The following is a 26021-nucleotide window of genomic DNA, read 5'->3' as shown; positions in this document are numbered from 1 at the left end:
TGGTCTAAACTTTTGGGTAGACCTGTGCGGTGCCAGGAGTTGGACTTGATGATCCTTATGGGTCCCTTCCAGCTCAGGGTATTCTATGATTCTATAAATAGTGTAGTCAGAGGTCATGGGGCTAGATTTAGAAAAGTCCTGCATAAAGAAGGGATCTCAGAGAAGAAAATGTAAATAACATTAATATCAAGAAAAGGAATTCTGATTGCTAAATTCTTTATCTGTCATGACTAGACAGATGAAAATCTATGATGGCAAGTTTGCCTTTAAGGTCATTTTTTTTTTATATTCATTTCTTTTATTTATTTGTATTTATATTTTTAACAGGCTCTGTACTAATTTTGCTCACAGAATGGCTAACAGAAATATGACCCTTGTGCACCTTTTGTAGTTAAATTCATTAGGTCAACTGTAACCACTAAGCCCCTTGTCAGGTTATTTCTACTAGTGATAAGGAGCAATAGACCTTAAAACTTTGAAGCCAGGTAGACGAGCTTATTCCACAAGGTCTCTTGGCTCCACCCTTGTTAAGTGAAACCTGCCAGGTGTGGGTCATTTGACCTTTGCTATATAGGAAGCCTGAGACTGAGGCTTGGGTAGCCTAGGGTGTTTTTCTCTTGTGGTGAATTGGGCTCAGTGTTCCCTACTAGGCTGCTTTTCCTTCATGTTTTCTGCCCTCGCTGTGAAATAGTTTTAGAGACTCTATGAGCTAGTTACATTGGTGGTGCCTTCTTTGGAAAAACCCTGGTGGCACTATTTCACTGCGAAGCACTTTGGAATTGACTCGAGTTCAGAAGACAGCAGGTAAGTGTTCCTGGGTTCTGTGGTTGTTACTGTTGAGGAGTTTGAGTACTTTCTTCACCTTGTCTGTTTTCTGTGAAATTACTTAGGTGGATTCTAAGCTCCCTTCCAAGCACTGGAGGAAAAAAAAAAGGCCTCAGAAGCCCAAGTGCACACAGGTCAGCCTGACATTGAAGAAGGTTCTTAAGTAGAAGGTTCTTAAGTATTTGGAAGATTGAAAAATGGGCTGTGTGAAAAAGGTGCCTTAATGTGAATGCAGATTTTGCCTTGTGGTAAGTAGAAACAGGTTGGGATGGATACTGGTGGAAAGATTGCTACTTTGACTAAGTGGAAATCATGAGAATGTGCTGTTGTTCATCAAAGAAATGCTGTTTTCACAATATGCAGGTCAAAAGCAGTATGAAGAAAGTCTGTCATCTTCCCTTCAGGTCTGGGTCTCAGCTGGGGACTGCTTCCTGAACAGGTCCAGCAACCTGAAGAGAATTGAACTTCCTCCCAAGCTCTATAAACCAGAGTCTCAGCTATCAGGGGTAAGCATCTTTCTGTGCAAGAAAGATGACATCAGAATTGAGGCGCAGGTCATCTGTAAACTAGTAATGAGTTGACAGTCTTTGCCCATAGGTTTTATCCTATGAAGGTACATTACAGGGGAAAAAAAAATCCTTAAGGATTTAACACATAAAATATTAGTATACAACACTTAGAGCTACAATGCTCCATGTTGTGGAGAGAATTCTGTGTGCTAGTAATGAAAATAGATTTCCAATGACACCCACTTAGGTAAAATCAGAAGTGTTCAGAAAGATATAAAAGAAAGCCTGGAGTTCAGAAGAGGTGAAGAAGAAAATATAGACCAGAGTGACACACTGCCACAACACCAAACTAGCAGAAGCTGGGGCCTTGGAAAGGTAATACAATATTTCAGAACTGAATCAATATTTAAAGAAATATTTATAATGTTTTTAAGTACAGGCATGCTTTTAAGTTACACAATTGCCTAACAGCTTTGGCAATGCACCAGCTAAATGGTCAGATCTTGGTAAATATTTGCATTATAGGTTACAGCAGAGCTGCTCATTCTCTGTGTGAACTTGCACATATGTACTTTCATATGAACACAATGTGTTTCCCGTTATAAACTGTGCTAATAAAATGGAAAATGTAAGCATTAGACAAATAGTGGGAGAACTCCAAGTTTATCCTCAAAAAGTGTTTTGACTCTAATAGGAATCTATAAGGAGATTTTATTCATATCAGGGGTTCATTTGTGCTACATACAACTATAAATAGGAGGGAATTAATGTTTTAAATATTTGTATTATGAAATGTATGGTCAACAGGCATGAGGATCACAGATGAGGTCACAGATGTCATTTTAATATTGCAGAACTTCTAGTGAAGGAAAGAAAAAAAAATGGCAGTCCCTTTCAAAGCTAGGACTGCCTGGATGTGGTCCATATGATGACATTTCTGCCAAGGAACAGGAATTCCAGTGTTAAAATCTGGAATGAGTAACCAAAGTACTTGCCAGGAACAATAAGTAAAGAGGAACTGACAAAAGAGAGCTGATCAGTGTTATGCATCACCAACTTTCAAAGCCAGTTAGTAGCTTCTTAATCACAGCCTCATCAGAGAGGTATTATCTATACATCCAAAAAATATATATATATTTTAAATTACTTGTAGAACTAATTTTTAGACTACTGAGTAAAGAGGTAGAAAGCCACTTACATAAGCATTAATACATTAAAAAAAAATCTTTTAGTAATGTGTTAGTATTCAAATCCTTTTACTAAAAGGATTTGAATATTTTCAGTTATTTCTTGTATAAAGTTCCTCCTATCGTAAAAATCATACTTACAAAGTGTTGGAAAAACTTATTTTAATTTTCCATTATTGCCCTACTGTGCAGTAGAGAAATCTAGAAATTGATTTTCTAGAAACTAGCTTTGGCCTAGCAGAGGTATTACAACATGCTGAAAATTGAAGGGTCTGTCTATTGTATGATTCATAAATACCACTACAGATGCCACTGTATAAAGTGGTATATAAAGTATTATATACCACAGAAACACAATGATTTGGTACATACCTGAATTTTATATTCAACATAGGAATACTTGAAATTAAAAATCAGTGTAGTGAAGTTAAAAAAAAAAAATAAAAAAATATTTTGGTGTTATATATTTTAAGCTAACATAAGGAGAAGCACTTCTAGTGACATATTTCATCCAGCTCTGTTGTACTTCTTGAAATACAGCAAAGCACTATTCAGAGACCAAAAGAAGTGCTGTTTCTGTCACTTCCGGGAGATGGATGCCTGAAGTAGTGTGCCCATGAAGGGCAGAGACAGGCAGAAGATGACCACAGTTATCCAGAAAGCTCATGTAAAAGCAATTGTACCTCCTTTTTAAAGGATGTATTGATATCTTTTAGCAATATGAACTGTGAGGAAAGAAACAGAAAAGCAGTCATTTTCTTCAATACTGAACAAAGGAGATGCCATAGTACAAAAAAAAGTGCTACAATTCATTTCAAACACTTGTAGTATTTGTGTATTATTCACTGTCTATAGGGCATACCAGCTTTCATTAAAAACAAACAAATAATAAATTCTAGCTTCTGCAGCTGCCAAGATAAGCTAGAACATGTGACCTCAGTGAGGCTGAGAGATTCACTGCCTGAGAGATTCATTACCTCACAGTTAGTGAGGTAATTAAAATTCCATCCACTTCTACAAACTGTTTGCTTGTTTTTGTCTGATGATTTTATGCCTTTTAATGATCTTTATGACACCTTAGTCATGACTTCTGAATGTTCAAGATGAGCAGCACCAAAGCAATTCTTTTCCTATGCTACATCACTTCTCTGCACCACTGTTCAACACCTGCTGAGAATCTTCCCCAGCTTCAAGAGTAATTTTTGGCAAAAATAAAAAACAACAATGCCATCTCTTTGTGAGAGAATGTAGTGAGGCATGAATTACATTTGTTCCTGCTGTGGTCTTTGCAATATGAATTTGGGATAGAATGAGCAATGAGGTTATACTCTTCTCCTGATGTGTACTCTGACTGAAATTTTATAGTTTTATACCAGCATGTATAGTGGGCCTGTCAGGACAGAGGCACATGCGTCACTTTTGTGGTCCTAGATCATATTCCTTCAGTTTAATAGATTTAACAACTTTCTGGTTTGAAGCAGGTGCTGTTAGTGCCAGGTAGTGCTAGAAGCCTAGCAGACAGTCAGGATTCACATTGATTCTTTCTGTGATTTTTTTTTTATAATTTATTTTTATAATGATAACTGTATTTGTAAGTTCTGACATTGGCAGCAGCTTAAGGTGTTCCTAAGAATGCTTCTACACTCTCTCCATTGGCAGGATAAGCTGTTAATACTGACTTTCATGTTTAACATATTTGGAGTTAATTGGATTGCTTCTCCATCTTCCAGTTGCAATCAGTGATTGCCTGATGACTCTGTGCAGTTATAGCTCATTCATACAGCCCATCACTCATATCACTGATTGCAGAAGAGTCAGTTTCCAGAACACAAATGATTTCTGTGTTGTTTTAATAATAGTTAGATAGTTGGAAAAGATATCTTTTGTGCTGTAGTGCAATATTATGAGCTGAAATTTCTCAGGGAAATTTATGTTGTCTGAAATTATGAAATCAATGGGATACATTTTTGAGATGCTTTGTTAATTTGTCCTAAGAGATCCTTCTTCTATTTTTCTCAAGCTGATGAGATGCATTGATTAAGACATGATGAAAAGACCAGCTAACAATCACAGATCTTCAGGAAGACATAAATGTGGAATATTGCTCGTGGAAATTGAGTATTGAGAAATAGTCAAACTTTTGAAAAGTTAGATAAAATTACTCCATTACTTTTGAAGGGCACAAACATGTGAAATAGTCCAAGTCTTATTTGCAAGAGGAAATACTTCAGCCATTTTCACATATAGGGTTTGAAGCACTATTCTGGTTAGCTTAGATAATGATTAACAGTTCCACCTCTAAATTTGGAAAAGACTGTTGTCCTAACTATCATATTAGTATATGATATCTAATGCCTCTTTCCTGGAAATATCCAGCCCCTGTTTCAGGGTAGGAATCAAAACAAAAGGTATGCAGAAAAGGATTAAGCAATAACCACAAATCTGAATAGAGTTCTTTGTACATAAAAGGTTTCACTAAAATTTACATTCTAAGTGAAGGGAGTTAGGCAGTTAAAAGGCACAAAGACATGCCTCTGTAGAAAATAGCTTATCTTACTGACCCAAATTTCTTATCTTTCCTGAACTTCTAAATTCCTCAAGATTTTTTTATGTTATTTTTTATAATCTATATTTTACAGTTATTTAACTGTGTTCCAAGTATCTGCACATACTTGAATCAGAAGTGTCTTCTGATGTCATGCATTTCCTAAGCATAGGTGAGGACTATTATTTAGCATGTGTATAAATACAAGAAAGAAGACATCTGTGCTTCAAGACTTTATTTTTTCTTTCCTTTCAAACTAGGAGCTATTTTTGGTATAATTAAATCTCAGACGTTATACCTCACAAAGTTCTAGTATATTTGACAAGTTCTGCAAAAGAAATTACATTAACTCTATACTTAAATGCATTTCTTCATTATTTGCAACATGCTAATATTCTATCTCAACTTTCTCTGAAAGTATGTAAATAAATAATTCATAGACACTTTTACTTAAAGGTCAATCCTTTGAAAATAGTCCAAAAATAATAGAGATGCAACTTGGGTGAAACCAAGGTCTTGAATCATTTCTGGCCACATGAATGATTTACTGACTGAGAACACCTTTCTCTTCAAAGGTTTTGGTAAAAATAACTATTTCAAGGTAGAGATATCACACAAAAAAAAAAAAAAGGCACATATGTGTAGGGCTGCTAAGATGACAGGGAACGAAGCAACTATTATATAAGGAAAGACAGAGAACTGGGATCTTTTAGATTTGAGAGAGACATCTTGGGTGGTGGGGGTGCTCATCAATGCATATAAATATCTGATAGGGCTCAGTAAAAATGATGCAGTCAGGTTCTGCTCGGTGGTATAGAGAGAAAGGACAAAAGGCAGTTGGCACTGACCGAAATACAGGAAATTCCACTTAAACAACAACAACAATACTGAGGGTGGTCAATCTGGCACAGGTTGCCCAGAGAGCTGGTGGAGCTTCCATTCTTCAAGATAAGTAAAACCTGTCTTGGTCAACCTGTTCTAGCTGACCTCGCTTTAGCAGGGGAATTCAGCTGCATAATCTCCACAGTCCTTTCCAACCTCAACTATTCTGTGACTGCAGAAACTTTTGGAACTATATGACTATAACACCTTAGTTAAAACACAGTTTTATTAGAGATTAATTATGCTGTCTAGACCTAAAGATTGAAGAAATATAGTCATATCTGTCATGTAGCAATCACTGAAGCATTCTGGAAATTGCTGTGCTGGTACCAGCTGGACAGAAAGACTTGGCTAGTAGATATCAAATCCCTGATTTAGCTAAATGAGCTTGTTCACATTTCTTAAGACACTGTTTAAGTGTCTTCAGAGATAATGTCTTAACATTCTTAATTCCAAGTCTAATACTTCCCTGAAGCGTTCAAGGGAAGGTTGGATTGGGCTTTGTACATCCTCACAAAGGGAGGTGTCCCTGCTCACAGCAGGGGGCTTGAAACTAGAAGGTCCCTTTCAACCCAAAAAAAGTCTATGATTCTATGAATCTAATTTCACACTATAAGATGTGAAATCAAAAAGCACCATCCAGAAGTCAAACACACAGCTTTTATCTGGATGTTATACTCTGCTTCACTACTAAGCTGACAGTAGCAGCAGTCATGTGAAGCAGCCTGTCATTTTTCAGAGTGGGACCAGTCAAGCAGGCCGAGTCTGTGGTGCTGTCAAAGCATTTGATATTCCCCCACTAGAGTGCACAAGAGTTTCAAAAGTGGAAATTAGGAGTCTAAGCGCTTTAAATGTGTTGAAATTTTACCTCATTACTTCTAGGAGGAAATCTAGTTTTAATTAAAGTCACCAAGTAATGAAGAACATAACTGTGCCAGTGATTAATTGACCTCACTCTTTAACTGATATGCCCAATTCTGAAAATAAATTGTAACAAATTGTAAATTATTTAATATAAAGGTGACTGCAATGTTAAGAAGAAGATAGAAGGAAAATGAAATTTCACATAAAAAGACTGTAATACAGCCAGTGAAAAAAAAATAAAAATAAAATAAAAAAAATACATAATTTGTCATTCTTAAGACAACATAAATTGCTGGAGACAATTAGCAGAATGGAGTAATGTGTTGAATATGCTTTGAAATATATCTACCTGGTGCCTTTCAGGGGGTATCATAGAATCCTAGAATGTCCAAGTTGTAAGAGACTCAGAAGGATCATTGAGTCTACCTCCTGGGTCCCCAAAGGACCACACAAAAAATCAGACCACATGTCTGAGAGCGTTGTCCAAATGCTTCTTGAACATAGCTCCATGCAATGGCCACTTCCCTGGAGAGCCTGTTCCAGCACCCAAACACCGTCTGTGTGAAGAGGTTTTTCCTGATACCCAGTCTGAACCTCCCCTTTCACCAGATCAGCACCTCCCTCTCCGCTCCCCTTGTAAGGAAGCTGTAGACCACAGTGTGGTCTCTCCTTCATCTTAATAATTTTAGAGTATCTCGGTATGTTTAGAGATTATAATAGAAATATAGATCAGATTTTCCTTCTAAATGCTGTTGTCAGTGACCAACACACCACCATATTGCAGAGGTCTCCTGCTTTTTTTATTAGTAAACTCTTTCATAATATGGTGTGCTGTATTTGCAGAGGGATTATGAGATTTTCTGAAATGTTCATGGTAAATATCTCTAGTAAATCTGCCACGCCTAAAAAATGCTGGATTTAAAATCCCCATCATCAGAAATCTCAGAACCAAAATACACAATGTTTAATAATTTTCATCTGTAAAGGATAACAAAAAAAATAAAAAAATTGCAATGTCAGTCCAGGCTGTTAATTGCAACATAAAATCAAATGTCATGTATATGTTTTAGAGATTAGTTCATCATCTGATTGTGTTTTCAGGCTCTTGTTTTAAAACAGGTTATATTGATAAACTTGATAAGTATGTAGATAATGTGTACCAAAAACATGCATTGCAGAATAAGGAAATTTAGAATCCAAAATATGTTTTGCATACGAAATGCACAGAATATGAATAGACACAACAAAAGGTAAGAGTGGAAACTTCAAACTGTTCTGGTAGTGATAACAACATCAGCGGTGAGACAGTAAAGATTCTCTTTGTCCACAGAATGATCACAATCAGTTTGCTTAGAAACTTTCTGGAGCTGGTTCAGATTTTTTCCCTCTTCCCATGTGCACAACTTTGTTAATTTCTTCCTACTTCTGTCTCATTAGTGCTATTCAACAAACTACTTAATTAAAGATTTAAGCTCAGATATGAGCTATTTCTTTGCTTAAAGATAAATGCATTCTTTGATGTTTTGTTCGTCTGTAATTTTAAAATTAATTTTCTTTCCTCGCAAGTTCCCTGCCCTCCCACACCCCCTCCCCCCCCCCTTTTTTTTTTTTACTACAAATCTCTGCAGTCAGTGTCAGCACATTCGGAATAATTTGATTATCTGTCATTTCTAACTGATAAGATCCCAATTCTTCTGCCAATGTCAGTGAAAATAGTACGATAGTTCCCAGAAGTAACTTTCTATTCAGCTCTGTTTTCAATATAAACTGATTTATCCCACTGTCTTGTGTGCCTTACACTGTTTCCATGGATTTCTGCTTTAATAAACCCAGACATCAGTCCATTCTCCATCTAACTCTGTGGAATTACTTATTATTTCCTTTAAAAGTTTCTGAATTTCCACTATTGAGAGTGGGTTTTAGTCTTAGATGTGCTTTATACTTATCCTATCCTTGCCCACCTCCCCCACCCCCTTTTTTTTTTTTTTTTTTTTTTGCATTTATAAAGCTAGCAGAGCTTGTTCTATTCTTGAATAAAATAAAAACCACTGAAATGTGAATCTCAGCAAGATACTTTGCATTCATGCTTTATTTTTATCCTTCCAAATTTAAAAACATTAATTTAATTCCTGAAGACCCCTCTTTTACCTTGCCATTCCTTTTCCACTGGCTCACCCCAAAAATCCTGTTTGGTTTCCCCAAGAAAATGTACACAGAGTTTAAACATCCTCCCATTTTCACATGCATGTATTCTCATACTTCAGAGTTCTTTCCCTTATTTCTAAAGAAAGCTTGACAATGTGACTCATTAAAATTGAATACACAACTCCTGTACTTAAAAACCAATTAAGTAGCACAGAATATTTAATTCCACTGAGGGTCCCAGGTTCCTTAGGTGTATCTGGGCATATCTTCCTTAAAGCAATTTCTGGAAGGAAGAAAGGAAGTTAATGAGCTATTCTCCCAAAGGATTTTCTCCTGTTTTCTCTCTGAATACTGCTTGGACCATTAAAATTCATAGAAACTCATACAAATCTAATGTACCACTACACTTATTTATTTCAGCGTACTAAAAGCTCATACTGCTACGATAGCAGTGAAATGAAAAAGTCTAAGTGAATACAAAGTTAGCCTCACCAATTTTTTCTCATTTTCTAGTAGAAGCACATATATCAATTGTCCTACATGGCTAATGTTTTTATTCAATGCTGGCTTAACTAAATGTCTGGTTATTTAAAAAAAAAACAAAAAAAAACGATAACAATAAAAAAATGAATACTTGATGTTAAATTTACAAAAAATGTTTGAGCTTAATTTTGATACCATTATAGGAAGAAAAAAGTTGACAAATATTTCTTGCAAAATGGCCCTACTAAATGAAAATTTCATGAGTTTTAATTGACTGTAATTGGAGCCTTGTGGAATACATAGTATTCAAGAGGTCAGTGACACTGAGCAAGCCATGTCTGCTCTCTTCTCTGCCTTGTATTTAGGGCTTGAGAAGCCCATGCATTAGCATGAGCAGCACTATACAGGAACCCCATGCTGGAATTCCCCATGCTGGCCTGTGCTGTGCAATGGTGAGCATTATGACAGGGGTAACTATCAGGCTTTGAGATGCATGACTTTGTTACACAAAATAAAAGGCATCACAGTATAGGAGGGAAGACCCTCCCTACATAACAGGGTCTGCACAGCATGTTGTGGGAAATCATCTGGGTTCTGTCTGGTGATGCAGGACTGAGTGACCTGAAGGGACATAACATTTATTTGCTACCTATATTCCTCTTTTTATTCTGTCCTATTAAAATGGCACTTTTATTATGCCATTTGTTGTCAGGCCATTTTTATGGAGAGCTGGAAAGAACCCTCGCCCTCTCTCAATTTCTCTCTCTCTCATCTCTGTGTGGAACATGGAATGTCAGATGAAGTCCAAGTTTGTATGCTTATGCAAGGCCATGAGTAGCAAAAGGAAAGTAACGCATATTGCTGAAGATGTGAAACCAGACAAAGTCAACAAAAATTGCACTGTGCAAGCAGATTTTACCTCTTTCTTCCTCCTTGGGTATGCATAACCATAATGTTTTATGTAGTATAGGAGGTGGATGCTCTATTATTAATTATATATCGGTATATATCTGATTTTATCCCCTGTAAAATAAAATATTTAATGTACTATGTGCACCATTACAATGTAACTAGATTTAACCATTGCTGAGAGTTTCTGTTTCTGGGAAGCATTTGTTCTGCAATAATTTGTACAACATGATACTTCAAAAAAAAAAAAAAAATGTCTTGACCCATTCTATGTGATGTATGCCTTTTCTTTTTTAAGTTGAATAGAAACTTTAATATATATATATATTTAAATACTTTTGCTTCATCATCACACAATCTATCTTAGGATATAATGGGACATTACATTTACTATAGACATTGCTAAACTAAAACATCATAAAATAAATGAAAGAAATTAAATATAAATATCAAAAATCCTACCCAAAGAATGTAATTTTTAAGTAGAGGTTTTTTTTTGTTTTTTTTTTTTTTTTTTTTTTTTCCTGCAGAAAAAGTTTCCTAGTTTCCTAAACTAGTTACTAGATATGTCTTGCAGTAGACATGTAGCAAAAAAAATACATATTTTTTAAAAATAAGTTTTGCTAAAAGCTACAGTTCAATGAAAATTTTCCAGCCTTTTCTATTTCTTAAATTAGCATAATAATGGTTGCTACTCAATAGGCTGCTACTGATAGCCACCGACCACATGGCAGGAACACAGTTAAAATCTGTTTGCACTACAATGAGGAGAGACAGTGATAAATTGGTCAAATGCAATAAAGAAAACATAATCCAAAATTACTCAGAATCCCATTTCAGTAGAAAAGTGACTGAGTAGTAAATACTCAGTTTGAAAGTACTGAGAAAACATATGCTGACTATTGAGAATATATATTTCCTCCAGTGGAAAGGAATGCACGTATTTCACAGTCAAAGTGGCCCTTCAAAAATACTAATCTCTAAGCTGGGCTCATTTAGAGATAGCTAATTTCAGAACTGCTACAGTAAAATATGTGATATTGAGAATTGCAAGCCTGGATGAAAATAAATTCAATCTCTCTTCTAACTGGTGTTCCTTTTTCTCCATTTATGAAGCATCAACCCCTAAATATATAAAGAAGCAAAACAACTTCATTCTAGCATTTTTACTATACAAATAATTTACATTTCTGGGAAGTGAAATGATTTTGTTAGCTATGTTCAAGAACAGCAATGTCTAGTCCACAGAATGGAAAAATACAGGTACACTGACATTTCTAATAGCCTTCAAGGGTGTCTCTAAAGCTAGGCTAACCAGAGCATGACTGAACTAACCTGAAATGCTACTCACAGATCAGAAAATGTCCTTCAGATCCCATCAGAAAGTGAAATCTCACATATATCTATAGTCAGCAATTGGGACTTTGGTAGAAGTGAAAGATAAAAGCATTTCATCAATTTGTTTCAGTGCTGTTCAAGCTTTTTTTTTTTTTTATCTTTTCTCAGCATAATTTAATTTGAAATGTTTTACATGAAAGAAATGTAAAAATTTAGATTCATTTGTTTTCTTTCTGTTGCTTATTCAAAATAACTGCCTTTGCTATTCATGATAAAACTATGTATTCATTCAATTCCTAGCAATGTATTACATTACACGTTTTACTTTTTCAGACTGAAATTGCTCTTCTGCCTTTTATACCAACTGAGAATTTTGAGGTATGCATAAGTATTTTGAGGTACGCCATTATGCGTAGGAAGAGAATGAGGAATGAGAAATGAGGTTGGAATTTTCCTCAACTTAAAACATCATTTCTTAATCTCAAAATCTTCAAGTATGTGCATTGTCTTACTGAAGAAGCTTATGCAAGTTATCCTTTTAAGGATGGAGTGAAATATTCTTATGTGCAGTATTTTTTCTGTGAAAGAATTTGCATGCTAGACTGCAGTCTGTTTGTTTCTTTTCATATTTCATCAGAAAATCTTGGATTATTTTTTTTCTATGTGATGTCTGTCTCTAGAAATTAAGTATTAATTGAAATAAATAGGCTATGCAGGAGCTGGTTTGGGATAGTCCTTCCAGCCACTTACAGAAAGCCAGACAGTTGTAGAAATGTGGCTGAAAAATAGCAAAAGCAACCTATGACAGTTATTAAGGTACTCTCTGAGATCCTATATTTAAACCATACTCAAGAACCTATTTACATATTAATCTTCTACTTAAACTATTTCTCTCCTCAGTGATTGTACAACTAATGGCATCAGTGAAAACAAAACAAAAGCAAGAGCATAGACAAACAAAGCAGAATTCAATACCACATCCAAACTATTTCTACTATTAGCCTGCAGTGATTACATTGCAATAATAAAAGTTACCATAACATAAATTCATCAGGAAAGGAGAACCTCTTCATTGAAATGAGTTATTGTCAGTATGTCAGATCCTCTGTAAATTTTGTCTGCCAATTTAATCAACTACATTCAAAGCAGAAATATGCACAGTAAAGTGCAAACCTGAGGCTTGAGGGAACTCTTCTTTCATCTGGCATTGGTCAAGCCAGCCTGACTATGCCTGTGAACATTGATATGCAATGCAGTTTGTGCTTTCAAGGCCCCTAGATGAAGCACTACATTGAGCCTGGAAAGCATAGCTTTATTTAAGCATCACTGCTTAAACTGTTAAAGTTAACTCTCTTTTACCTAGTTATGTATAGAAATAGCTAGAACTAGGCAGGGAGAGAGGGCAGGTGGGACATTTTATTTTTAATTGTAAATCATTGGTGCAGAACAAAAATGGTACCAAAAGTAATTGTTTTATACTTAATGGTTTCTGCAAGAATAAGTCGTGGTTTATTAACACTGATTCACGAAAAATACACCCCTAAAATTATCATTAATGAAAATCCGCATCATATGGTAACCATAATTAGAGAGTCTCAATTTGCATTTCTAATTACAGTAATGAGAATTGTATTCAAAGATATTTGCTTTCTTTGTCTACAGCAAAATCTTATTTAACTACAATTTTGGTTCAAATATTAGCAAAGGAGGCATAGCCAGCGGGTGTCTAAGTCTTTTTGACACTACTGATGAGGCTTAAAACAAGCTGAAGCCTGATGTGTGTTTTGAAATAATACCTTGTAAAAAAAAAAAAAAAAGTACACTGTAGAGTTAAAGGGTAATCTAACATTCCAAAACAAATTATTCTAGCCACATACCCACATTGCCTAGCACTAGAAGGTTAGAGGTATGCTAACTTAGCAGACTGCAGTGTCACTTAAAGATATTGAAGCTAATACTGAATTAGGTGGTTTACATAATGTACATGGGTTGGGACTAATTTGTTTCTCAACTTTTATTACCCTGGGAACAGTGCCAATATGTCCACTTGGCCTTCTGGTACCCAAGTTGTCTCTGAATGAACTAGTATAATCATCTATCCTTTTTCTGTCTGTAGTTCTTCTGGACTGGCTCATGCTCCAGGATAATTTTCAAACTCAAACAAGTCTCATAGGTAAAAATCTTCACATACAGTACAAGGCACTCAGACAATCACAGCACTGAATATACAGGCCCAAGCAGACAAGAATAAATTCATCTCTTAATACTAAAAAATCCACAAAGGAAAGGTTACTTGAAAGATAAGCTAACAATCATGAAACAAAATAAATGCAGAAATTAGGAAAAATCTCAGGCTAAAAAATCATAAACAATTCTGCTTCTAAGTGCTGTGTGTACTGCTTTACAGTGATGGTTAAAAAGGCACCTGCACCTTCTCTGAATAGGAAGAACTCAAAGGTGGGTTTCTCAATTAAAATTTTGTTGCAGTTGCCACTGTGTCTGTAGTAATTAAAAAACAGAATTCCATTAATACATCTACATTTTCTTATTTCCTTAATTTCAAAAAATTCTGGAAGTCTGTGACTGAAGATGAAGACACATTTATTTTGTCAGAAGATAAAATGTTAGCAGTACTGAACATAACTGTAGCCAAATAAAATAAAATAAAATAAAATAAAATAAAATAAAAGCAATCCTTAAAGATAAAGTGACAGGGATCAAAATAAACTATTGTGTAAAAAATTGTCTGTAAATTTGTCAAAGCCCTGGCCAAAGATTGATTTTTAGATACTCAATCATCTGTAGCATTTGAGTTCCATCCAAAGGACTCCATCTGCTTTAAGCTTTCCTGCCTTTCATAAAGCCTGTCCTCTGATGTGCCCTGAGTTTCTTGGCACAAGATGTCAGAAGTACCCTTCTAACATTGATAGCTAGGAACTAGCTGTGGGTAGAAGGCTTTTGCCTGGCAGATCAGACTCATCCAGCAACTTCAAGTCTGTACAAGTACTAGAAAAAAAAAAAAAATATATATATATATATATATATTATATTATATATATAATAAAAAAATATACTATATATATATATATTTTTTTTTTTTGGGGGGGGGAGGGTTTGATTAATTTGTTTGTACACGTATTAGATATTTTAAATTGAAATGTGTGGAGGCCAAAATCACTATATGAAAGCATGGCTGGAGTGTTCTTTCCTACAAGTACAGATCTAGACAAAAACAATAAAATATATACAATTTCTTCATGGTTCTTGAGCATTTTTTAGAAGACCACCAATCTTATATGACTATAGAACATGTGAAAATTTGCCACTTAGCCTTATCTAAGCAAGCAAAATATTTTTCTCTTCCTTCCTGAAAATACTTTCTTTATTATTCTCTCCTTTGTTAAATCTCATTTGTCTGCCCTACCAGCCTTCTTTGTTCAAAAGCATTGTCATATCGCTGCACCTTCAATGGCTTCATGAACACCACTTCTTTTGGGTTCAGAAAATGATTCACCTTTAAGACAGATACCAGATGTCACCATTTACAGTTTAAAAAGAATAATTTAGGACTAAAATGAATTATTATTGTATTGGACTAAATTATCCTGTCATAAAACACAAGGATAAAGATACTATCTTTAGTATCTTTAGATAAAGGATAAAGAAACTATCATCTCTTAAACCACAGAGCAGCTTTACATAATGCAGATCACTCTACAGGGCATACATTAAATAAAGCTGAACAACACTTATGTCTCAGTCTTGTTATCTTTCTGCTCCACTTTTTCGCCTTTCTTGTTTATATTCTCCATGACTTCACATAATCTTTAATTTATGTTTTACCCATCAATAGTAAACTTTTGTAAAAATAAGAGAGGACAAACACTGGATTCTTATTGCCCAGAGCATATTGAATGGTAAGTAATTACTTGTCTCAAAATCATTACCGTTCCTGTTTGAATCTGTAACTTAATATTGGAAGCAAGAGCAGAATATTCTAGTTTTAGTGAAAAATTATTGCCCATCAAATTTCAAGACAAATCAATGTTAAAATAATAATAATAATAATAAAATAATACCTCTACTGAAGAGCAAAGATATTTTCAGTTTTGCTATTGTGATATTACATGCATATTTAACTGAAATCAACAACAAAAAAAGCTGAAGTAACATGAAGAAAAAAAAATTCTCTTCAATGGGAAATCAAAAAGATGGTAGGATGCTTCTGAAATGAGGTGTGGAAAACTGGAATCCTCTATGAACTGCTTTGCTACCCACAGTTAGTGTATGCTATCCAATATTATTTTGGATTAATTAATTAATTAATTTTGTAGTGTTTAAGCTGAATCTAGTAGTGATGCAGAGGCTTGGAGCTCTCCATTGAGGAAGCCAGGTTCACTGGGTTCACTGACTCTCTGTGGCACTGAAAGCAGCTCCCTGGGAAGTGCTCACTGTCACACGCCTGGCAGGATTTATTTTCCTGATCTGCCAGTTGGACATAATTTGCAAGTAGGAGTAACTATCAATTTTCTTTTTTTTTCTTATTCCTGCTATAACCTCATGTATTGAGCAACCCAACATTTTTCTCAGCTTGGCATGCTAACAGAATCATGGAGGAACTTGTTGTTACGGGGAAATTTTTGCAATGTAAATCACTCTAGAAAACTGAAAGAAATGTGATTCACTATAATTAGAGAGAAATTACATGTGTTCTATTTGGTACTAGTCCAGTTTCTTCAACCAAAGGCAGTTGAAGCACACAAAAAATATTTACTGTAGACTTACTTAAAATATTTGAAACAATTTGCATTAATTCCTACATAAACAGCACCCCTGGAATTAGACAGTAAATGATGTCTCTGGCAATAGATAACCAGTAATTACTTTTTCCTGAAACCCCATGAATGTTCTAAATAATGCAGCCACTTCTGTGTTAAAATTTCATGAGCTTGATTGTAATTACTCTTCAGTATGTGACAGTCTTGGCTCTACAATACACTATCACTTAAACAAGGCTTTCTCCCTTTCTCCAGACCTAAAAATAATATCAGCTTTTTTAACATCAGCTTTTTTTTTTTTTTTTTTTTTTGGCTCTGGAGTCATGTAAATATGGATGGAAAATTCACTTTAAATGTTATTAAAAGGTTGCCAACTATGCACAATTACCACATTTGATGTTCCACATTAATTTTGTTTCCTCAAAGTCACTAAGCAAACAAGTGAACAAAAAACTCTAGACAGCCTATTAATGAGAAAGATAACTTTTGCGCATGACTCAGGGCTAGGGGAGGACAAGTTGTGGCCTCATTGCAGAATTACAAGTTCAAAAGTGAACCTCATGGGAAACAGGTGTGTAATGGACCTAGGATGATTTCAGATGACCAATTTGGGGGTTGTGTATAATTTTGAATGCTTTAAGCTGAATCTCTATAAAATCACTGTAATACTCCATGAGTTTACTGCCATGCTTCCCTTATTGGGCTGGCCTAAAGACAGAGTAAAGACCTATTTTTATTTTTATTTTTTCCATATAATGAGTGTGGTTAAATTATTTTAACATCTAGCTTAGCTTTGTATGTGACCATGCTCAAGGACTGTCAGTGATAAATCCCAGAGAAGTACAAAATTCTCCTAGGGAATTATTTTCTACATTTTCTGCATACTGCACTAAGCTTTTTATTTCTCCTGAAGGGACCAAAGAGGAAGGATATAACCCATTCATGTCATGCGAAGATTGAACAAACATATGTTCCCAGAGAGACTTACAGAGAGCAGTCCTAAAACCTTCTGAAATTTTAGTTTGTCACGATAATGACAAACTAGAGTTTTCATTCAGACATTGTACGTTGCAAGTTAGAATGGTAGGGAATATAGGTTTTCCACCTCCTTTATTCTGTTGAGAGGGATAATATTTTTACATTGTTTTACACCTACTAGACTTCAGGCCATTCATTTGCAAATTATACCTCATCTTGAGATCTTCCAGCAGGCTGCAACAACCTCTGTTGTCTGAGTCAGATTCTCATAGGAAGAGCCCAAGCCCTGGAAATTCCTCAGTGCTTCACAGTACCAAAATTAGAAGACATGAAATACAGCCAGATTTTTCCACACAGCTTTCTCCCTGTGTTTGTGGAGATGTTACATATTTAGCAATCTAAGTGTCTTGAACACTTAGAATTTGTGTTTGAATTAATTCTGATTTCAATAGGAGTGTTGCAAGATGTCCTTCTTCCTTTCTGTTTTACCAATTCCAAGAAGCAAATAGAGTTTTAATCTCTCTCTTAACTTTCTCCTTATGTGATTTCTTGAAAGTTGTCACACTCCAACCATGCCTCTTTTCCAATTATTGTTTATAGTTTAATCCCTTTTGGTAGCATTGGGAACAAGGGCACCCGGTCCTACAGGGTGCTTTGCTTCAAGAGGTGCTGGTCTATTATGATCCCGGTGAGAAAAACACTCAGGCTCTGAATGCTATCATTTAAAATGTCATTTATTAAAGCTAATGCTAAAAGAGAATAGCATAGCTAATCTTACATCTGTTTAGGTGGTGGAAAGCTGGAGCAGCGTAGGATTGAACAGCACCCTGACCCACATGCAGCATGCTCTGCAACCCTGGACATCTTCTTATCAGGAACAATACAGCGGGGAATGTGAATCACCTGCTGAAGAGCTAAAGCCAGTGACAGAAATAGGAAAACAGAAGAAAATGTCTGAAGGGGAAAAGGAAAGTTTCCTGAGTGTCTATCTGGGGGGAACAATGGATACCTAATTTTCAAAATACCACTTTTACAGATGCTCTTTTGCAAAATAGGAACAACATTGAACTTCTTTTACTTGTGCAGCTTTTTTAACATTTCAGCCTTCTTGTTTTATTCCCAGACTGCTGAATTGAAGCTTCTAGCTACAGAAAATCAAGATAGTTCACATTGAACAATCTGCCTTTAATTTTCCTTAAGGGTGATATAATCATCAGGTTCAATTCAGCAGAAGTGTAAGCATATGTCTAGCTTTAAATACAGGACAAATAAACTATTAAGCATTTCCATTGCTAGCTTTCTGCATTTATTTCACCTCACACACCCAAGTCAAATTGATGGTTCATTCCAATCACTGAAACATCAAATGCTGTTCATGCATTTAAAAATGTTGTTGACTGGGAGGTCAGATATGGGAGATATTGTAGAGGAGCAAGTGAAAGTAATGATTTTAAATTCAGTTCCTGAATCAGCAAGGCTGATTTTAAAAGATAGAAGTGTGATCCCAGCTAAACAACTTTGGGCCACATTGTTCCTGTTGGTGGGGGCAGAGGAGGTATGTATATATAAATACTTATATGTATATAAGTATCCAGAGAAAATAATGAATACAAAGAACTAGCAACACAGAAATTAAACAGCTTGCATACTAGATATATGTTATTCTACCATACAAATTATAGTATGGATGCTGTTTAGCTTCTCTGTAAATACTGAAATATTTTCTCTGTATGTGCTAAACATGTGTTTCTTTTTTTATTACTATCTTTTATTGCCACCCACCAAACAGAGCTTATTCTGCACAAGTACTACTACTACTCTATCTGTACTGGTTTAAACACTTTGACATTACTCATGTTTTTGAAGATTTTGACAAAATATCAGTGAAACAAAGTAACAAGTCCTCAAGTCTTCCACAGAAAAAGCATGAAATGTAGATTCTTGTTACTGACTGTATGGCTTCAAATTCAGCACATGCTCAAGTACTTCTTGGACCTGTGATCAGCTTTCAGAACCTGCCTGCCTTTTCCAGTTGCCCCTTCATCAATACAGCCTTCGTTAGTCTGAGAAGCGCTGGCTTGTCTATGCAGCAAAAAAAACTTGTTTTGTTTCAATTGAGTCTTTCTGATTCAGACACTTTGCAGATGAATCGGTGAACAATGGTACAGAACATATCTTGAAATCTGCCAGGATAGAGGCACTTTCAGCCCTCACAAGGCATCAGTCCCATACAGGTTAATAACACAACTTCTCTAGTCTCTGTTTTCCTCACTCCTCATATTTATTTGGTTGTTGGAGATTTGAAGACCAGCCTCTAGCACACATTTATTAAAGATTTTCTACATAACCCTGGTTCTCAGACTTCCTCTCTTCCTCTTATTTATTTATTTATTTATTTTTGTCTCCTCAGAGGATTTTTCCTCTGTATAAAACCTACATGACATAAAATAATAATAATAATAATAATAATAATAATAATAATAATAATAATAATAATAATAATAATAATAATAATAATAATAATAATAATAATAATAATAATAATAATAAAGCACTTTCTAGATAGTTTAGCTATTAAAATAGCCTAGCTAAGAACCTGAAGGTAAAAAGAAAGGCCTCCTGAATACAAAATGAGAACTGGGAATATTTCTAAGACAGCTGTCAAGGAAATAGCATGTATTATGTCTATAATGTGCAATGTACATGCAACCTTTTTTTCTAAATAGGATTTAAGGTGGAGGACCCAAAACATATTTTATATCTATGTATTTTAATTATGTCTACCAAATGATATTGTGGCAAGATCATTTATAAAGATGGATGGAAACATTTAAAATATTATTTGGCCCAGGTGAGTTAGTATAACCTCAAAACTGTGTAGTTCAATTCTTCCGCTATACATGAACAGGCTCCCCAGGAACGTAGTCAGCACTAAACCTGTCAAGTTTAAGAAGTGTTTGGATTGTGCTCTTAGTCATATGATCTGAAATTTTGGGCAGGCTTGTGTGGTGCCAGGAGTTGGACTCGGTGATCCTTGTGGGTCCCTTACAACTCTGGATATTCTATGATTCTGTGACAGACACTGTGTGAGAAGAGAATTCAAGCTTGTTTCTTCTGATGCTATCTCTTTTAAAGCAGATTGTGTGAGCCTGAAATCTCCTTACTGTCCTTTGGCACTTGTTGGTTTAAACTTGAAGTACAAGCAAATATTCTATTTTGCTATGCTATTTGATGTGCTGTCACACTGTGACAACAAAATCACTAATTACAACCTAGCTGTCAATTAAAAGATGCAAGTTTAAATTTACTTGTTTCTACATGTACTACAAAAACTAATTAGGACTCAGGATGGGTCTCTGAGGAAAGTACTATTACTAAGTCTGTTAAGAACTGCTAAAATGCAGCCAGAAAAACCTTTCCTTCACTTGGTAGGAGGTCAGGGTTAATAAGCTCCATACGGCAGAGTTCTCCTGCTATTAAATCGCTCAAGAGAGACAAGCTGTTTGAAGTGAAGATGTCAGAGATTAACTGAGGTCAACAACAGAATTCCTGCTTTTGTTGACCTTGCTTATATTCTTAGGAATATAGCCATATTACTTAAGTTATATAAACACAGAATATATAACATATATTGAGCCACTTGCTGAGGTAATCGGCTCCGGGGCAGATGCGTTCTGCAGCGGAGCAGGGGATCGGACAGGCAGGGCTAATTTTTCCGGCACCGAGCCCACTCGAGGGAGCCGCCAGGACCCGGCAGCTCTCGAGAGGGAGGTGAACGAGGCGAGAAGGAGGCGAAGGCGGAGCCAGCAGCGTAGGCGGAGACAATAGCGTCAGTGGCGGGCCATTTAAATCGGGCACCACCGCCATTTCGCAGCCACTTGCCGAGGCGATCGGCTCCGGGGCAGACGTGTTCTGTAGCAGAGAGGGGAATCGGACAGGCAGGGCTCCCACTCGAGGGAACCGCCAGAACACGGCAGCCCTCGCAAGGGAGGCGAACGAGGCGAGAAGGAGGCGTAGGCAGAGCCAGAGCCAGAGCCAGAGCCAGCAGTGACCCCTCCCCGGCCTTTCATAAGCTGCCCCTAGGGAGCGTGAGCGACCAGGATGGGCAAACAGGGCGTGGCGCGTCAGAAGGGCGTGGCGCAGCAGTTTCACACAGGCAGGGCGAGCAGGAAGGGCAGAGCGCCCCCCCCTGCTCATACGAACACCTCCTCTAACGGCGGTTTACCGCTAGCTCAGCTGCAATGGTGTACTCCAGGCACAGTGCTCTCCAGGAAGTCTGTACACACCCAGACCGACTGCCCGCTCAAAAGTGCAGCAGTTCTCCAGGTGCAGGGAGTGCCTGAGCCTGTTGCTACCACCTGCGGGGGACAAAGAGACTGTGTGCGTGAGGTGCGAGGTCAAAAGTGTTAAACGTTATCCTAAAGCATTCCCTGAAATCTCACATTTTTCTCTGTTGAGTTCAAAGGGAGATTAGGATAAAAGTCTGACATGACATTTTATGAAAACACCCAATTGTGTTAACAAATTTTTCAACCATCCCCCTAGGGCTGGAAATACTGGAGGTTACTGTTGTGTATAGCTACATTGCAGTACGTACAAGCACATTTCACTATAAACACTTTAAACTCATGCTGCCTAAAACATGCCCATTACTGAAGGTTTTCATCTTTAATAAAATGGATTCTATTTGCATGAATACTTTGCCCACTGTAGTACTTCAAGGAAATAAGTATTGTAAGGGAAAGTGTCCTACCTCTTTGAAGAAGTGTACTTTGATACAGGAATTGCAATAGATCAGTAAAGTCTGTTTCTTTGGGAAACAGAGGACCACAGATACTCAACACTTTTTGTTTGCTTTTCAAAGTGCCCTCTATGAGCATTCTTCACCTATGTAATGTCCTTGTTAATAAAAAAGGACTGGAGGTCTAACAGATCGATCACCATGATATTTTTTCCAGCTTCAGAGACTGTTCGTAGCTCTTGATTTTCTGTAGACACCTATGTCATTTACTGTGTCAGTGGTTTCTTCACAATATGAGGAAAATCCAGGACAATGAATTGCTGTGGGTGATACCTTTGACTCAGTTGCCATTGATAGGACTCTGGAGAAGTTTCCTCTCAGCTGTCTGCCTATCAGCCAACTCTTTCTCAATATCTGGTAATATGGCTACAAAGAGGGACATATCTTCAGGGATAGAATAAAATATCAATAATATCTCTGGCTTGGCAGCAAGAATCTCCAGGGCCTGCAGTTCTGACCCCTGTTATTTCTGTGGATTCAATTTCATTTTTCCTCTCTTCCAGGCAAGAAGATAGATATTTTCACTATCATAATGCACTACACAAATGTTAACTATTACAGAGAGAGATGACACTGATAACTACAACTACTTGGGAATAAATATAAAAGAGAGGTAAGGAAAATAAAAAGTACTGAAAAAAAAATAAGTATGAGTCAAAGACAAATGCTGGAAAGGACAAAAAAAAAAGAGTAAAAGATGTCTTTCTAAATGTGAAGAAGGAAAAATAAAAAGAAAATAAAAGGAATGGAATGAAAAGAAGATGTAATGAACCATAATAGCACAGAAACAATGGAAACGTGTAAAGCAGATTAAAAAGATGAAACTTTATTAATTAGTGAGTTTATCAGCCGTGACTGATACAATAAATCTATCAACAAGATTGTCTCAACTGCTTAAAGACAATCAAGTTTCTAGTTTCTGCCCTACATTTGTTATAAACAAAAATAGCCAAAATTATTTGTGATGATTCACACACATACCCCAAAGAAATCGGTTCCTTAACGTTTTCTCTGCTCCATAGATTTTTGGTGCTCTATTAATTTTTCTTTTTCATTAAGTTTTGTGAAGCAGGCAGAGATTTTCACACCTGTTGAGCAAGGACTAGCACATTCTGCTAGTGCTAGTCTGCAGCATCAAAAGATGTTGATGCTGTGGTCTTGTTAGTCTCTCTTCCTATTTAGCCTCAGTATTCACTGAAGAGATTTTTCATAGGTATCACTTCACTGATTATCAAAATAAATTTCAAGTCACTTTAAGTATGACTGTGTCTTAAAAAGAATATAAGACTAATTTGACTTTAGAGATCACAGATAATAACCTAAGAGTCACTTAGTCTGAGAACCTGTGTTAGTTTTGATTTCATAAGTAACCACAGAAAAATCATAATTCCCATTGCTATATCAGTGTATTGCTACTTATTGCATTGTTAACTTATTAAGGTATATGGCAATTTACAAATAGGATACACCGGATGGCTTTGAGGGAAACTAGCAGGTGATATAGTCGAACCAGATGAAAAGAAGTGGTTCTTCATACAATCTGTCACAAGCAGCTGGGGATACTAAAAGTACACATGAGCTGAAAAAGACAAAGGTTGCATTCATGGAACAAAAATAATTTAAGGACTACTGGATGTAAAGTGTCCACTTCTGCTTTGGAGTTCCTGAGCTGTAAAATTTTGAGGAGGAGAAGCAGGAAAATTTTATGGGGAGGTGCTACTTGTAGTTGTTCCATATTTATCCTTTCACCATGCTTTCCTAGCTATGCACTAAAGCGACTAAGCAATGAAACTACTGTCATCGCTCCCAACAACTAATTAACCCTGAAGATGATAGCAGGACATCCTTAATCGTGTTGGAGTTCAGCTAGTAATCAACAGCAAAAGTAGAGCATAATTATAACATGTTTTAATCACTAAAATGTACCAAATTTTACAGAGAAACAGTTTATAGGCTTTGGCCCAAGTTCTGTAATGCAGCTGAATAAAATACTTCATATAAGGATTTCCAGTTTTTTACAGCAAACAGTTGATTTAACAATACCTAAATCTTTCAAGTGGAAACAACTGGCTTTGTGAACTTTTTTATTACATTTGTGGAAGTTATTCCATTTAGCAAGTTTAAAATCTATTTCAACTGTATTTTTTGACTTCTGTTATGTCATTTTTACTACAGTAAATGAAAATATTTCAACTTCATAAGTAGAATTTATGTGACACAAAGAAGCTACAATGTAAACAACATTAGTAACTCATCACCTGCACTCTGTGGCATTATATCATAATATGACCTGGCATTATATAGTAGTCAAATCGTATATGAATCTATCATAGAATCAAGTTACAAACTTATTCTCTTTGTGTCTTTGGATTTTATTTTACTATAAATAAATATGTGATTTTATTTTTTTATTATTATTTTTTTCCACAGGAGGTTGCTGTGAGCTCTGAGCACTGTGCAAGTCAGCTGGATGGTTCTAGAGTCAAGCCCAAGTTCCCATCCTCCCATCATTAGCATGGACAACAGAAGATATAAACTTCTGTGCAAACTGAAGCCTAAATTAATACATCATAGATCTAAGAAAAAACTTATACGGTGTTCGAATATGCAAGATGGAAAACTGAGCCCATATTTTTATGATTATTTTTCAGTAGTACAGAGTAGAACAAAATCATAGGTTCATAAGTTGTCTGCTAGAAGGAATACTTCCTGTTACCTCATATTTAATTTTCTTGCCTTGAAATTTTTGTTCCACTGAAAAATAATGCTATACTGCAACTCATTGATCTGAAATATGTTATGGAGCATGTTTTATTCTGCATACGTCACCTCTGAGGCCAAATAAGACATTTGCATAACATACTGCAAACAACTTCTCCATTGAAAGACTATATTCATTGGAAAAATTGAAAAGGAAAAAAAAATCACATGAAACTCATAAAACTGAGATTCCCATATTCAAACAGAAGAGGGAAGTAGAGGGCTTGTGTGAGCACAGCTTCAGTCATTGGGCCTCATCAAGGCTATTTTCAGATTGTTCTAATGATTTAAAATATCCAGAAATTAATGTTTTCTGTGTGGCAAAGGTTGCCCAAGCAAGACTGAAGTGATTTTGAATTTGCTGGGTGACAGGGGAGAATAGAACGAAGGCTTTAAAACACCATACCAATGTCTCCTGCTTGGCCATCTGATACCTACAAGAACACATAACAAACATTGCTTGTTGAAAGCAAGGTTATAGCTGCCATCAATCAGCTGTAAGGCATTCAGCAAGTGTTAACATAGCACTTAGAGGATATAGGCTATCTAGAACATGATGGAGGTCTTAAGGTAGCATTTCTGGTGCTTTGTGAAATACCAGTATTTGAGAACACGTTATCTCATAACTAATGTGGTGGAGGAATCGCTTGGTGTCATTACTATAACAATTATACAACACAGAGTGTGCTGGATGCAGCACATACATGTATGCAAAACCAAAGCTGACCCTTTCCTGATCATATTTTCAATCATGAGTACAAGAGAGAAATGAGAACAGCAAGGACAATGATTGTCATCATGTCAGCATGACAGACATTACATTAAGCTGTCTGATAGTTGTCAAGTTTTAAAAAGCATCTGTTTTCAGACTACCATTTAGTGCTCTGAATACTTCAGACATAGTTTGGGAATATCTATGAGAGAAATAGTGTCCTTGTTTGAAAACGAGGATGGTACACCATAAAGGCTGATGATAACACAGTTCTCATGCTGATTGTTTCAGGCACTGGATAGTAG

General features: G+C 36.0%; 1 long non-coding RNA gene across 2 annotated transcripts; it reads left to right on the top strand.

The window, feature by feature from the left end:
- The first annotated feature begins 562 nt into the window (after positions 1-562).
- LOC137857634 (uncharacterized) lies at positions 563-12255 on the top strand. Of its 2 annotated transcripts, none has more exons than XR_011097196.1 (5): positions 563-804; positions 891-1073; positions 1189-1331; positions 1582-1709; positions 12021-12255. It is a non-coding gene; the product is annotated as an uncharacterized lncRNA (long non-coding RNA). The 2 variants fall into 2 exon arrangements; XR_011097195.1 differs by lacking the exon at positions 12021-12255 and adding an exon at positions 3062-3542.
- Positions 12256-26021: the final 13766 nt, after the last annotated feature.

The sequence above is a fragment of the Anas acuta genome, chromosome 5 (genome assembly GCF_963932015.1).
Source record: "Anas acuta chromosome 5, bAnaAcu1.1, whole genome shotgun sequence".
NCBI lineage: Eukaryota > Metazoa > Chordata > Aves > Anseriformes > Anatidae > Anas > Anas acuta.
This window is presented reverse-complemented; position numbering and strand designations above follow the sequence as displayed.